Genomic DNA, 15,348 nt, shown 5'->3' with positions numbered 1-15,348 from the left:
GTACGCAAAAGTACCGCTAGGCCGCGCCTCTTTAGCTCAGTGGTAGAGCACTGGACTAGTAAACCAAGGGTCGTGAGTTCCATCCTCAAAGGAAGAAGTCGAATTTTGGAAATCAGTTGCGCGTCGTGGCCGTATAGCAAACAGTATCTGTGATGACGAACAATTAGCGACATGCCTTTCATTAAGATTTACTCTCAGATGTGATTAAGGCGAATGGCGCAGATAAAGCCTTTGCCAAAGCGGTTCAGCTTAAGGTGGGACGAGGCACTCTGAATTACATTTTATAGATGTATTTCTCACATATGTCAGAGCCTCTCGCGGTCGTCGTCGTCGTCGTCGTCGTCGCCGCCGCTTCTGCAGAAGTAGCAAATGGCCATCGTGGCAAATGCGGCGAGGCACGCCCTGCCTTCGATTCCGTATGCACAAAGTGTGTGGTCTTGTTTCCCAGTCGATATTTGTTCGGTCACGTAAGAGGTTGAATGTAACGAATGGGTGGGAAAGAGCAAGGGCAGCGGCTGTGTAGAACGAAAACACAAATTATCAGGGGTGTGAGCGTTTCGAGATGAGTCATATAGAAGTTGCACTTCGTCGTCAGTGACTGTGTGGCCTAATGGATAAGGCGTCGGACTTCGGATCTGAAGATTACGGGTTCGAATGCTGTCACGCTCGTGTTTTATCAGTTCTGAAAAAGAAACATACCGTTTTAATGTAGCATTTGAGCAGTACGAAACCGTCTGAATGTTGCTGTTGACCATTTTCTGCTTGGAGATGCTCTTGAGCTTGAAACACACACTACAAGACCGGTGTTAACTAGCGAAATGGTCGGCAGAGTGCCGTCACCGCGAGTTTCCACTGGCACTTGCACATCTAAAACAACGTCGGAAAGTAACTCGTTCTCCTTTTGAGTCACATCAAGTATGAGTGTTAATTTTGACGCCACTAGCTCTGCAGGTTGTCATGCAATTCCTTACCTCTCAGAAATGATTATGAAATAAAAGTGAAGTACGTGACGAGTGTGACGTTAGGAAAACATTAGGCAGCATGGAGAGATTCTGTATGGGACCACCCAACCCAAACGAGTGCTGTGTGACGTGCTGACCGGCAAGTATTCACCGAAGCAGCCCGGCTAGCTCAGTCGATCAGTCGTGTTCCGGCACTCGGCCAGTGCACATCGCGCGGTGACGGGCGGTAGCGCGGGCCAGTGTTTACGTCGCGAGCAGTGCTGAGGTGGAGAGCTGAGCAGCGTGTGCGAGCGCTGTTAACGTTTGTTTCTGTATAACTGTTGTAAGTAAGATGTCGACAATTAACAGAGCGAACAGCGTTCAGTGTGTTTTCGATCGCGCTGCCTTGCGACCGACGGCGTTTGAAATTCATGAGTGGATCTTCGAGGATTTGAAATTGCCTGAAGATATAGTCGACACATTCCAGTTGGACTTTGTGCAGTACTCGTTATTTATCAAATTTATTTCGAGTGACACTTACGAGAAATTCGCTGAGGAGCATGTTGGTGTGAGACCATTCCGTCATAATGATGGCAGTATTAGTAATGTCCAAATCGTGCCTTCGGGATACGGAGTAAGAACCGTCAGGGTATTTAACGTGCCACCTGAGTGCCCTAATGATCTGATTGCACGTTCTCTGTCACTGTACGGCGCTGTTTTGTCAGTTACAAATGAAAAATGGTCGAGTGCCTATCGCTACCAAGTTAACAGCGGGGTGCGCAGTGTACGTGTAGATTTGAAAAAGCATATACCTTCGTATGTTGCCATTGGCGGCTGTCGTGCACAGGTAACTTACATTGGTCAACCCCCTACCTGTTCGATCTGCCATTCAACTGAACATCTGCGGATGAACTGTACACGTAGACGTCCATTTCAACTTCCACGGGAACGACCTGCAGACGGTAGTGAAAAGCTAGTACCACTATTGAGTGAGGTGGTCGCGGGGACTGTACCACCACCCCGGCAGCCGGAACATGTCAGCGAGGTGGAGGTGCCAGTTCAGGTGGAATGCAGTGCCAAAGACATTCGCGGTAGGACGGACGTCGATTCGGCACCGTCATCTTCACCGGGGCAATTACCGCTGGATACCAACGATGCGCCAGCCACCTCTGAAACTAAGTCGTGTGAGATACAGGAGCGGGTGCAGATCAGTTTGCCTGAACCACTCCTATCGGTAGAGACTGTAGCAGACACGAAGAAAGGCCGCCGAAGGAGAAGCAAAGGGAATAGTAGCAAAGAGGAAAAGTCGAATGATTTAGGACCCGTGCACATGTCAGAAAGTGGCAGCGAGACTGAACCTCAATCTTCTTGCCCCGTGCGATGCGAGGACACCGCGAGGCAAGAACGCATTCGTGAACAAACCAAACACCTGAAGGCACTACTGAGCGCTGAAAGGGATCAGAGCACCGTAACGGCCAAGAGGAAGAGCGAGCAGAGCAGCGAGCAGCTGCAGCAGCGATCTCGCAGGAACTCGCTGACGTCAGTCGCAGCCCCGCGTGGTGGCCAGGCGGATGCGACCACGTTGACAGACTCAGCCGGCGGTGGCGGGCAGGGCGGCGCGCGCACCGCGCAGCACCCCGACAGCAATGAGCCGTGGTGGCAGCAGAATGAAGAGATGCAGCAGTAGCTGCTCTCGCGCATGACCATCGCGCTGCGACCTTCCCCTCCCTGGTCCGTTATTGGTTTTGACATTCCGTTTCGTACTCCAAACGTTACTAACGAGTTTGGTTCAAAGCCGGAGAGAAGGACGATGCGAAAATCACAGCTCATTGTCCTCTGAACTATCATGGGTGACAGCCAAACCTACAACATTACCACACTTAACGTCAATAGAATTCAAAGTGCGGTGAAACTCCGTTCGCTAAATGATTTCTTGTATGGTACCAGCGTTGACATTGCCTTCCTACAGGAGGTAGTCACAGCCTTAGAAGTGCCCGGTTACGTTCTTATTGATAACATCAATCTTCAGGATGCTGTAGGCACTGCCATCCTTCTGCGCGACGGTATATCCTTTACGGATGTGCAGCGGCTGCCCAGTGGTCGTGGCCTTTCTCTTCGAGTGAATGGTGTGCAGATTGTTAACTTGTACGCCCCCTCAGGTAGCACTCATAAGAGAGATCGTTCAAAATTTTATAAAACCGAGGTTCCCATTCTTCTTAGCGGTTATCGTGAACATCTCATCCTTGGTGGTGACTTCAATTGTGTGCTCAATGACAGAGACCAAACTCCTAACACGAACAGATGTATCGAACTTGAACATTTAATTCATGGCATGCGTCTTCACGATACATGGGAACAACTGCACGGTGAACGGGTAGCGTACACCTTCGTAACCAGTCATTCTGCCAGTCGGCTGGATAGGATCTATGTGTCCGATGCCCTCCAGCGACACACTGTGAACTGTGACATAGCTCCTGTCAATATCTCCGACCATTGTGCATATCAGTGTTACCTCAACCTACACCGCCAGCCAATTTACCGCGGGAAGGGCTACTGGAAATTGAATGTCAGCCTTCTGCAGGATGCCCAACTTGAAGAGGAGGTGACCTTAACGTGGCAACAGCTCCAGCGGCACCGACGTCGTTACGCTAGCGTTCTACAGTGGTGGATTCAGTGTGCTAAGCCTAAATTACGCCTGACCGTCATGAGCTACGCCCGACAAAAAAGCTTTTGGCAGAAACAGACTATTGAATTTTATTATCGCTGTTTGAGAGAACTGTACAGTCGCACTAACAATCCTTCTCGAGACATCGACGTAAAGATCAAACGATATAAAGCGAAAATCACAGCGATACAACGCCAACGCATGCATGGCATCATCGTGCGAGCCCACCCTAAGGACGTTGCCGCCGAAGAACGGGCCTCTCTGTATCACATCCTGAGAACGACGAAACGGTGTAAAGCCATGTTGATTGAAGCCGTCGTTGATGACGCTGAGAATGCCATCACGAAGCAACGTGACATCATCTCGCACGTCTACGACTATTATAGTCAACTTTACAAGAAGCAACTCGTTGATGAACACTCGTGTGAGGATTTTCTTAGGACCTTGAGCTGTCGCTTGTCACAACAGGATAATGCAAAGTTGGAATCTGTTTTCACACAGGACGAAATCCGACTGGCGGTTCACAGTGCAAAGAAAGGGAAATCACCAGGACCTGATGGTCTCAGCGCTGAGTTTTACCAGCGATACTGGAACGTCCTCGGTCCGACACTCCTCGAGATAGCGAATGAACTCTGGCACCTGGAAGTCATACCCAAGGCATTTACGGAAGGTATCATCCTGCCCTTACCGAAAAAAGGGAACAGCAGGAAGGTTGAAAACATGCGACCCATCACACTCCTGAATGCCGACTTCAAAATCATCACCAGATCGATTAAGCTAAGGATGCAAACCGTTATGTACAAGGTTTTAGGCAGTTACCAGTACAGTGCAGTGCAAGGTCGAAGTGCAATCTCAGCTGCCTGCGATTTGAGGGACATCATCTGTTCATATGCTGAAACTAAAGGACAGGGCGCTCTGATATTTCTAGATTTTGAGAAGGCTTATGACCGTGTACGTCATGATTTCCTCTTTCAAAGCATGAAGAAACTAGGATTTGGACCTCATCTCATAGAATTAATTCGCAAACTTACTACAAACGCCTCTTCACGGATTCTCATTAATGGCCATTTTACAAAAGAAGTTTCCATCGAGCAGTCCATCCGCCAAGGATGTCCTCTCTCAATGATTTTGTACGCCATTGCAGTAGAGCCGCTCCTGAACAACTTAGTGCATAGCGGGATCGGGCTTAGCGTCGAGTCTGTCACTATCCCATGCATTGCGTATGCTGACGATATATGCGTAACTGTGTCATCATCGCAACAACTTCTGTCAGCAGCAACTCTTCTACAAACATTCACGTTTCTTTCCGGAGCAATACTCAATAGAACTAAAACCACAGTTTTGCAAATCGGTGGCGGTATCGGAGACATATCCCATGTTACCTGGTGCAAGGTAAAGGATTCTCACACAACCCTCGGTGTTACTTTTGAAGCCAAACCAGACAAATTCCTGACGAAGAACTGGTCACACATGCTTCATAAATTACGTGCTGCTTTGATGCTTCACTCCGACCGTGACTTGAACATACTACAGAAAGTTAAGACCATCGAGATCGCCATTACGAGCAAGAGGAATTATTTGGCGCAAATTCTTCCCATCTCCGACCACCTAGCCAAGAGGATACAACAAGCGTTATGTTGGTTTATTTTTAGGGGGCATATTTTCAAAGTTCAGTTCGATACCTTAACCTTACCTTCGTCCAAAGGTGGCCTTAACCTCATTAAAGTACACAAAAAATGTGTCACCCTGCTCCTAAATCGCATCAGGAAGGAGTTTCGTACCCGGAGGACCAGTCTCATCAGAAACCTCATTCAGCGGTGGAAACCTCATAGCTTGGACCCACCCGTTAATATCGCCGGCATTCCACTTTCTTACCGACATGTGCGACTATACTACATGGAAATGAGCTACATTCGACACAACATCGTCGATACCGGAAGCCTGACGAACAGGAAGCTTTATGACCTTCTCATGACAACAAACCACAGGAATCGTCTCGAAGAAAAATATCCACATATACATTGGAGTATAATATGGCGGAATGTGCACAACGACATGTTACCGTCACGCGTCATAGCAGACTGGTATCTCACAGTCAACGATAAAGTAGCAACGAATGAAAAGCTACATAAAATAGGCCTTCAACCAACGCCCAACTGTGACGCATGCGGAAGAGTCGATACGCTCCTTCATAGGTTCACTTGCGGACATGCAGAAGAAATTACAACATTCCTTCGTCAACGATTGTCAGTGATAGACCGTACGACGCCCAGTGGTGTAGAACTTTTAGAGATCACTCAGCCACAAAAACTGAGGTATCCACGAGCAAAAAACAACGCTACAACGTGGATCATGGGCCACACAGCATCGTTTATTATGTAGAATAGGCATGCTACTTTTCTAGACTATTATTCTTACATAGAAATTGAACACTTTAAAATAAGCCAACATTGTGACTACAGGAGGATATTTGGAAATATGCTGAAAATCATAATTAACGGTTAAATGCTTCAAATACAATATTTGGATAGTAGAGGTTGCCAGTTGCCTGTATGTCTGAATCCTATTTGCTTCCTGGGACTTTATTTCTTGCCGGAATTTTAAGATACTATTCAGATGCTCACCAATGCAGAAGGCATTTTTTTTCCTTCCCATTTTTCTCTCAACATTTTCCTTCTCTTGCAGAGCAGCGGAGCAACTTTCCCTTCGACAATGATGTGATAGTCTTTTGTGCACCTCAAGAAGACATTTCCTTTCTTTTCTTATATTGCGCAACGGCAGCCTAGAACTCATAAATACTATGTTCATTCTATTTTCATTACAAATCGGAGCACATGTTTATTTTTCCCTTCCTAAAAAAAAAAAAAAAAGTCGGTAGAGCATGAGACTCTTAATCTCAGGGTCGTGGGTTCGAGCCCCACGCTGGGCGAAACGGAATTTTGTTCCGCTGCAGATGTAAATTACCGTTTTTCTGATTAACGTGATGTAATGGAAATAGCAACTTTAAACTTTGCCTACGTCTCTGTCAGTCGCAAGGAAACTGTATTTGAAGGTGAAGGTGATTTTGTAGACATGTGTGAAAGACATGTTCTGAAATGCAAGTGTTGTTGTTTGGAGAGGACATCGGTTACGTGTCAGATGTGTAGCCAAGCAGTAATGGGTCGCCATAGCTGCAAATATTAGTCGGTAATATGAAGTGTTGTTAGCTGAAGTCTGATGATCCAGACGACCGTAAAAATGAAGTACGCAAAAGTACCGCTAGGCCGCGCCTCTTTAGCTCAGTGGTAGAGCACTGGACTAGTAAACCAAGGGTCGTGAGTTCCATCCTCAAAGGAAGAAGTCGAATTTTGGAAATCAGTTGCGCGTCGTGGCCGTATAGCAAACAGTATCTGTGATGACGAACAATTAGCGACATGCCTTTTATTAAGAATTACTCTCAGATGTGATTAAGGCGAATGGCGCAGATAAAGCCTTTGCCAAAGCGGTTCAGCATAAGGTGGGACGAGTCAGTCTGAATTACATTTTATAGATGTATTTCTCACATATGTCAAAGCCTCTCGCGGTCGTCGTCGTCGTCGTCGTCGTCGTCGTCGTCGTCGTCGTCGTCGTCGTCGTCGTCGTCGTCGTCGTCGCCGCCGCTTCTGCAGAAGTAGCAAATGGCCATCGTGGCAAATGCGGCGAGGCACGCCCTGCCTTCGATTCCGTATGCACAAAGTGTGTGGTCTTGTTTCCCAGTCTATATTTGGTCGGTCACGTAAGAGGTTGAATGTAACGAATGGGTGGGAAAGAGCAAGGGCAGAGGCTGTGTAGAACGAAAACACAAATTATCAGGGGTGTGAGCGTTTCGAGATGAGTCATATACAAGTTGCACTTGGTCGTCAGTGACTGTGTGGCCTAATGGATAAGGCGTCGGACTTCGGATCTGAAGATTACAGGTTCGAATGCTATCACGCTCGGGTTTTATCAGTTCTGAAAAAGAAACATACCGTTTTAATGTAGCATTTGAGCAGTACGAAACCGTCTGAATGTTGCTGTTGACCATTTTCTGCCTGGAGATGCTCTTGAGCTTGAAACACACACTACAAGACCGGTGTTAACTCGCGAAATGGTCGGCAGAGTGCCGTCACCGCGAGTTTCCACTGGCACTTGCACATCTAAAACAACGTCGGAAAGTAACTCGTTCGCCTTTTGAGTCACATCAAGTATGAGTGTTAATTTTGACGCCACTAGCTCTGCAGGTTGTCATGCAATTCCTTTACCTCTCAGAAATGATTATAAAATAAAAGTGAAGTACGTGAAGAGTGTGACGTTAGGAAAACATTACGCAGCATGGAGAGATTCTGTATGTGACCACCCAACCCAAACGAGTACTGTGTGACGTGCTGCCCGGCAAGTATGCACCGAAGCAGCCCGGCTAGCTCAGTCGGTAGAGCATGAGACTCTTAATCTAAGGGTCGTGGGTTCGAGCCCCACGCTGGGCGAAACGGAATTTTGTTCCGCTGCAGATGTAAATTACCGTTTTTCTGATTAACGTGATGTAATGGAAATAGCAACTTTAAACTTTGCCTACGTCTCTGTCAGTCGCAAGGAAACTGTATTTGAAGGTGAAGGTGATTTTGTAGACATGTGTGAAAGACATGTTCTGAAATGCAAGTGTTGTTGTTTGGAGAGGACATCGGTTACGTGTCAGATGTGTAGCCAAGCAGTAATGGGTCGCCATAGCTGCAAATATTAGTCGGTAATATGAAGTGTTGTCAGCTGAAGTCTGATGATCCAGACGACCGTAAGGATGAAGTACGCAAAAGTACCGCTAGGCCGCGCCTCTTTAGCTCAGTGGTAGAGCACTGGACTAGTAGACCAAGGGTCGTGAGTTCCATCCTCAAAGGAAGAAGTCGAATTTTGGAAATCAGTTGCGCGTCGTGGCCGTATAGCAAACAGTATCTGTGATGACGAACAATTAGCGACATGCCTTTTATTAAGAATTACTCTCAGATGTGATTAAGGTGAATGGCGCAGATAAAGCCTTTGCCAAAGCGGTTCAGCATAAGGTGGGACGAGTCAGTCTGAATTACATTTTATAGATGTATTTCTCACATATGTCAGAGCCTCTCGCGGTCGTCGTCGTCGTCGTCGTCGTCGTCGTCGTCGTCGTCGTCGTCGTCGTCGTCGCCGCCGCCGCTTCTGCAGAAGTAGCAAATGGCCATCGTAGCAAATGCGGCGAGGCACGCCCTGCCTTCGATTCCGTATGCACAAAGTGTGTGGTCTTGTTTCCCAGTCTATATTTGGTCGGTCACGTAAGAGGTTGAATGTAACGAATGGGTGGGAAAGAGCAAGGGCAGAGGCTGTGTAGAACGAAAACACAAATTATCAGGGGTGTGAGCGTTTCGAGATGAGTCATATAGAAGTTGCACTTGGTCGTCAGTGACTGTGTGGCCTAATGGATAAGGCGTCGGGCTTCGGATCTGAAGATTACAGGTTCGAATGCTATCACGCTCGTGTTTTATCAGTTCTGAAAAAGAAACATACCGTTTTAATGTAGCATTTGAGCAGTACGAAACCGTCTGAATGTTGCTGTTGACCATTTTCTGCTTGGAGATGCTCTTGAGCTTGAAACACACACTACAAGACCGGTGTTAACTCGCGAAATGGTCGGCAGAGTGCCGTCACCGCGAGTTTCCACTGGCACTTGCACATCTAAAGCAACGTCGGAAAGTAACTCGTTCGCCTTTTGAGTCACATCAAGTATGAGTGTTAATTTTGACGCCACTAGCTCTGCAGGTTGTCATGCAATTCCTTTACCTCTCAGTAATGATTATAAAATAAAAGTGAAGTACGTGAAGAGTGTGACGTTAGGAAAACATTACGCAGCATGGAGAGATTCTGTATGTGACCACCCAACCCAAACGAGTACTGTGTGACGTGCTGCCCGGCAAGTATTCACCGAAGCAGCCCGCCTAGCTCAGTCGGTAGAGCATGAGACTCTTAATCTCAGGGTCGTGGGTTCGAGCCCCACGCTGGGCGAAACGGAATTTTGTTCCGCTGCAGATGTAAATTACCGTTTTTCTGATTAACGTGATGTAATGGAAATAGCAACTTTAAACTTTGCCTACGTCTCTGTCAGTCGCAAGGAATCTGTATTTGAAGGTGAAGGTGATTTTGTAGACATGTGTGAAAGACATGTTCTGAAATGCAAGTGTTGTTGTTTGGAGAGGACATCGGTTGCGTGTCAGATGTGTAGCCAAGCAGTAAAGGGACGCCATAGCTGCAAATATTAGTCGGTAATATGAAGTGTTGTCAGCTGAAGTCTGATGATCCAGACGACCGTAAGGACGAAGTACGCAGAAGCACCGCTAGGCCGCGCCTCTTTAGCTCAGTGGTAGAGCACTGGACTAGTAAACCAAGGGTCGTGAGTTCCATCCTCAAAGGAAGAAGTCGAATTTTGGAAATCAGTTGCGCGTCGTGGCTGTATAGCAAACAGTATCTGTGATGACGAACAATTAGCGACATGCCTTTTATTAAGATTTACTCTCAGATGTGATTAATGCGAATGGCGCAGATAAAGCCTTTGCCAAAGCGGTTCAGCATAAGGTGGGACGAGGCAGTCTGAATTACATTTTATAGATGTATTTCTCACATATGTCAAAGCCTCTCGCGGTCGTCGTCGTCGTCGTCGTCGTCGTCGTCGTCGCCGCCGCCGCTTCTGCAGAAGTAGCAAATGGCCATCGTGGCAAATGCGGCGAGGCACGCCCTGCCTTCGATTCCGTATGCACAAAGTGTGTGGTCTTGTTTCCCAGTCTATATTTGGTCGGTCACGTAAGAGGTTGAATGTAACGAATGGGTGGGAAAGAGCAAGGGCAGAGGCTGTGTAGAACGAAAACACAAATTATCAGGGGTGTGAGCGTTTCGAGATGAGTCATATAGAAGTTGCACTTGGTCGTCAGTGACTGTGTGGCCTAATGGATGCGCAGTTGCGAGTCAGCCGCCGAGCGGGACGGACGTGTGGCGGAGCTGGACGTCTGGCTGTAGTAAACACAGGCTGAGTCGCTGCGTTTGAGGTTAGTGGTGCTGCTAAGCCGCTATTCGTGTTGCACTTGTATTGATGAAGTTCTAGAATGAATAGGTCGAATTATTTGAGGAAAGACACAATCAAGTTTACTTTCGATCGAAATTTCGTTCGACCTAAAGCATTTGAAATTAAAGCATGGTTTATCGAAAAAGTATTGATTAACGGTGATGATGTTGTCGGAGTTTATCTCTCGTTTGTGACAAATGCTGTGTATCTGAAGATGAAAAGTCCAGAATTATGTAGTTCCATTGTGGATCGTTGCGGAGGTAGCGTGAAGTTTAATCATTCTGATGGGAATGTGAGTGACGTTGCTGTTAGTCATGCTGGGTACGGGATTCGTACGATCAGAGTGTTTGAGCTCCCTTTTGAAATTCCGCCCGAAGAACTTAATGTTGCCCTTCGGCCTTATGGCAGAATTATTTCCAATGTGGCAGAAAGGTGGTCTGAAGCTCATATGTTTCCTGTCTTGAACGGCGTAAGGCAAATTAAGATTGAATTACAGAAGCATGTCCCCTCTTATCTTAATATTTGTGGGTATCGTGCTTTGATTATCTATGATGGGCAACCGCGGACTTGCGCTTTATGCAATTCCACGGAACACATTCGTGCAGAATGTTCACGGAGGCGTGTCCCGCAGTTACCGCGTGACGAGATGCCGAGTTCCGGCCCTGTTGTTGGTATGAAGTTGTCATACGCTGCCGCTGCTGACTTCCGCAGCCGAGGCGAGTCGGTGCCGCCTGTGCGCGGGGAGCCTGCTGCCTCGCGGGCGGTTGTCGATGATACTCCGGCTTCAAGCTCTAGATTTGCGGATGGTCTGCCGATCAGCTCCGCGCCCCTCGAATCTATGCCGACGCCAACTTTTTCCAACTCTCCCACTGTGGTTGCTCGTTCTTCCGTGGACTCGGCCGAAGATCCCCAAATACCCGCATCGGAGGTTTCCTTGCGTCGTCAGGATTCCCACCAACGTGAGGATATTGCCACTAGCTTCCGAGGAGTGGACGCTCCAGGCATCCACTCTGCGGGAACTATGAACGAAGATAGCAATCTGGACATTGGTTTCAAGTTGGCGCCCACAGAAGACACTTGCGTCAAGGAAACCACAACGAGCGATAGTGTAGAATTGGAGACTGGGTTGCTACCAGTGGGAGCCATGGAAAAAGATGCGCCTCCTTCTGCCGTTGTGGAATGCGATACGCAGACTTTTGTCCGAAAAAAGGAACAGGCGACGTCAGACGTATCATCCGCTACTTCTCCTGACAGGTCGCAAACTTCATCTCCTGCTAGATCGCCGAAGAGATCTTCGAAGAAAGGCAAGAAGAGGAGATTGACACACAAAGCAGCAGAGAGTTTAGCTCCTGCATTGCGGGAAAAGTTTAAACATTTAAGGGATAATGAACGACTACGAGAACAATGCCCAGTAGCACGAGTTAACGAGTGTACTGAAGCGGAGATGAGTCGTGCCGATGCAGATGATCTTCAACAACAACCTCGCGCACCGCTTGGCGTCGCAGGTTTGCAGACCGGCACTACTATGGATTTAGACCGAACTGTCTCAGGAAAAGGACTTGATTGGGCCGATGCCCAAGAAGATCGCACCGACCACGGAATGGAGATGGACCTGACACATGCTAGTGGCATTTAATTTTTTTTTTTAATGTCTATTTTTCTTTCTGACAGACAGAATGGAATGGTACAGACGTGACTCTGCATGGGGTATACTTCATTAGCCAATTTCTTTTACCTGCACCTATGCCAACGGAACTGACATATAATGTGACCACGATCAATATAAATCGGATTCGCAGTGAAACGAAAGTCGCTTCTTTAAAAGATTTCCTTTACCAGTCGGATACTGATATAGCCCTCCTACAGGAATTTAATGTCCACAACTTTTATGTCCCAGGTTTTCAAGAGATTTTAAATATTGCACCGGAAGCCACATGTGGGACTGCGATCCTTGTCAAAGATGGTATTGATGTGAAGGATATCTGTCTGTTAGAAAATGGGAGGGGCATCAGTTGTAAAATTTTTACTACTACTGTTTTAAATGTATATGTCCCCTCTGGTAACAACGCTAGAGATGATAGGGCTAATTTTTTTAAGAACGATATGGTCTATTTACTTAAGGGGAATCCGGCGGAAGCTTTAATCGGTGGTGACTTTAATTGTGTACTTCACAAAAAGGATCAGCGACCAAATTTTAACTTCTCCAGGGAACTGGCGGCTTTGGTGACAAACATGAAGTGGACAGACGTGTGGGAAAGCAAATACCCCACGTTAGTCAAATTTACGTACATCAGTAGTCGCTCGCAAAGCAGAATAGACAGAATATACGTCACAGCAAACCTGGAAAATAAAATCAGTGGTATCGAAGTAATTCCCACTACCTTTTCGGACCATCTCGCAGTGAAATGCAGCATTCGGTTTCAGAAGCAAGGAACGTATTGGGGTCGCCCCTTATGGAAGCTGAATACCCATATGTTGTTCGAGGGTGCCCTATCAAGAACAGTAGCGGAGGTATGGCAGGCTGCTCTACGTATGCGCCATAAATACAGCTCTCGCCTTGCGTGGTGGACCTCATGTGCTAAAAAGAAATTGAGATCATCCCTAATAGCTTACGGGAGGGAGCGAGCGATGTGGTCTCGCAATACCGTTGAATTTTACTATACATGCTTAAGGGAACTATCAGCTCAGCAGATGACTGATGAGGTTTTCATTGAAATAAAGAAGATCAAGGCTCACCTCATAAGTCTCAAGCGACAACAGCTGGAGGGTTTAAAAATTAAATCTCGTGTCCCGACAACGGTGGAGGACGAAAACGCATCGCTGTACCACTTACTCGAACATGAAAGAAATAGAAGACGAGCGTTTATTGCTTGTCTTAGAGTGGGCGATAACCGGGTGCTGACGGAACACTCTGACATTTTAAATGCAGTTTATGGATTTTATCGTACGTTATATACTGATACCCGGTATAATCTAGACTGTGCGAACGATTTGCTACGAACTACAGGTATCGACAACGTTATCAATGACGAGGACAATGTGTCCCTTACCACTGCGATCACATGTGAGGAGGTGTTTGATATACTTAAATATTCGCCTACCCGTAAGTCCCCAGGGCCTGATGGCTTGCCTGTAGAGTTTTATTGTAAATTTTGGCCTCTCATCGGTAATCAATTCACAGAAGTGATAAATGAAGTGTTGCAAGGTGTTACTGTTCCACGCGAGTTCAAAGAAAGCGTAACTGTGCTAATACCAAAGGGAAGGAACGCGGCAGTTAAAGATCTCAATCAATTGAGACCAATATGTTTGATGAACTCGGATTATAAAATAATTGCACGTGTACTGAAGGAAAGACTGAGACCTCTAATGGAGAAGATCATAGGTGACCACCAAACCTGTCTCTCGGGGCGGAATATTTTTAAAACTGTTTGTGAATATAGGGATGTCTCTGCAATTTTTGCAACGTCATCCTCACCAGGAGGCCTTGCCTTTATCGACTTCTCAAAGGCTTTTGACAGGGTCAACCACTTATTTTTGTTCAGAACGTTGACCTATGTGGGTTTTAGTCAACATTTTGTGCAAGTTTTAATTAACATTGTTGAAGGCATCCAAACACAAGTGTCTGTAAATGGGCATTTCACTCCACCCATTGAAATTCGCAACGGCGTCCCGCAGGGAAGTCCTTTGTCAATGCTCCTGTATGTTGTTGCACTGGAGCCTTTACTAAGGAGACTCGATGTCGATCTTGAGGGCATCACGATATCTGGCGTTAACAACGTCACCAATGCATATGCTGATGACGTTGGAGTGGTTATTCGTAGTAACGAAGATTTAGAGAAATTAACTACGAAAAATCAGATCTTTTGTGAAGCTACAGGCGCTAGGGTTAACGAGGTGAAGAGTTCGTTTTTAAATCTTAAAGGTCTTCAAGATGTCCGTTTGGAATGGGCACGCTCCGTCGATCGTCACACCGCTGTGGGTGTCACCTTTTACCGATGTCCGCTTCAGACCATGACCTACAATTGGAAGAAAGTACTGGATACAATCAGAGGAGCCACAATACTCAATCAGACCAGACATCTGAACATTAAACAACGAATCAGAATAATTAATTGGTCCATTTTATCAAAAGCTATATATATAGGTCAAATATTGCCAGTTTCGAAACCCATTGCCAAACGTATAATGAGTATCATTTGCCGATTTATATGGACAGGGAATATTTTTAGAGTAGCAGTCGGTACAGTTACGTTACCTTCCGCTGAAGGTGGCCTAGGTTTAACAGATATATGGCGGAAGACTACGGCGTTATATATAAAGAGGACCCTACAAATTATAGAAAAACATCCACATAGTATTACAGCCAGGCTGTATCGACTCCTACAGCCAGAAAATTTACGTCCACCCATAAATATAGGCGGAATTAATTATAAATTGAAATATATTCGCCAGTTCTTTTTAGAGATTAGCTACATGGACAGTATTGTCACGAATCCACAATCAAGGAATTGCAGGAAATTAATGGAACTCTTAACAACGAAAGAACATGTCAACAAAATGGAGTGCAGATATCCCGACAAAGACTGGAAAAGAATTTGGAAAAATATTAGTAATCGTGAACTGTCTTCCGACATTCAGGCAACCTGGTACCGAGTTGTTAATAACGTAGT

General features: G+C 46.4%; 2 non-coding genes across 2 annotated transcripts; both read left to right on the top strand.

Moving 5' to 3' along the window:
- Positions 1–8,014: 8,014 nt before the first annotated feature.
- On the top strand, positions 8,015–8,087 carry Trnak-cuu (transfer RNA lysine (anticodon CUU)). The gene has a single exon. It is a non-coding gene; the product is annotated as a tRNA-Lys (tRNA).
- A 1,467-nt stretch (positions 8,088–9,554) lies between these two features.
- On the top strand, positions 9,555–9,627 carry Trnak-cuu (transfer RNA lysine (anticodon CUU)). The gene has a single exon. It is a non-coding gene; the product is annotated as a tRNA-Lys (tRNA).
- Positions 9,628–15,348: the final 5,721 nt, after the last annotated feature.

This window comes from Schistocerca gregaria, chromosome 8 (genome assembly GCF_023897955.1).
Source record: "Schistocerca gregaria isolate iqSchGreg1 chromosome 8, iqSchGreg1.2, whole genome shotgun sequence".
NCBI classification, from domain to species: domain Eukaryota; kingdom Metazoa; phylum Arthropoda; class Insecta; order Orthoptera; family Acrididae; genus Schistocerca; species Schistocerca gregaria.
Note: the sequence above shows the minus strand (reverse complement) of the source record. Positions and strands in the feature narration are given on the sequence as shown.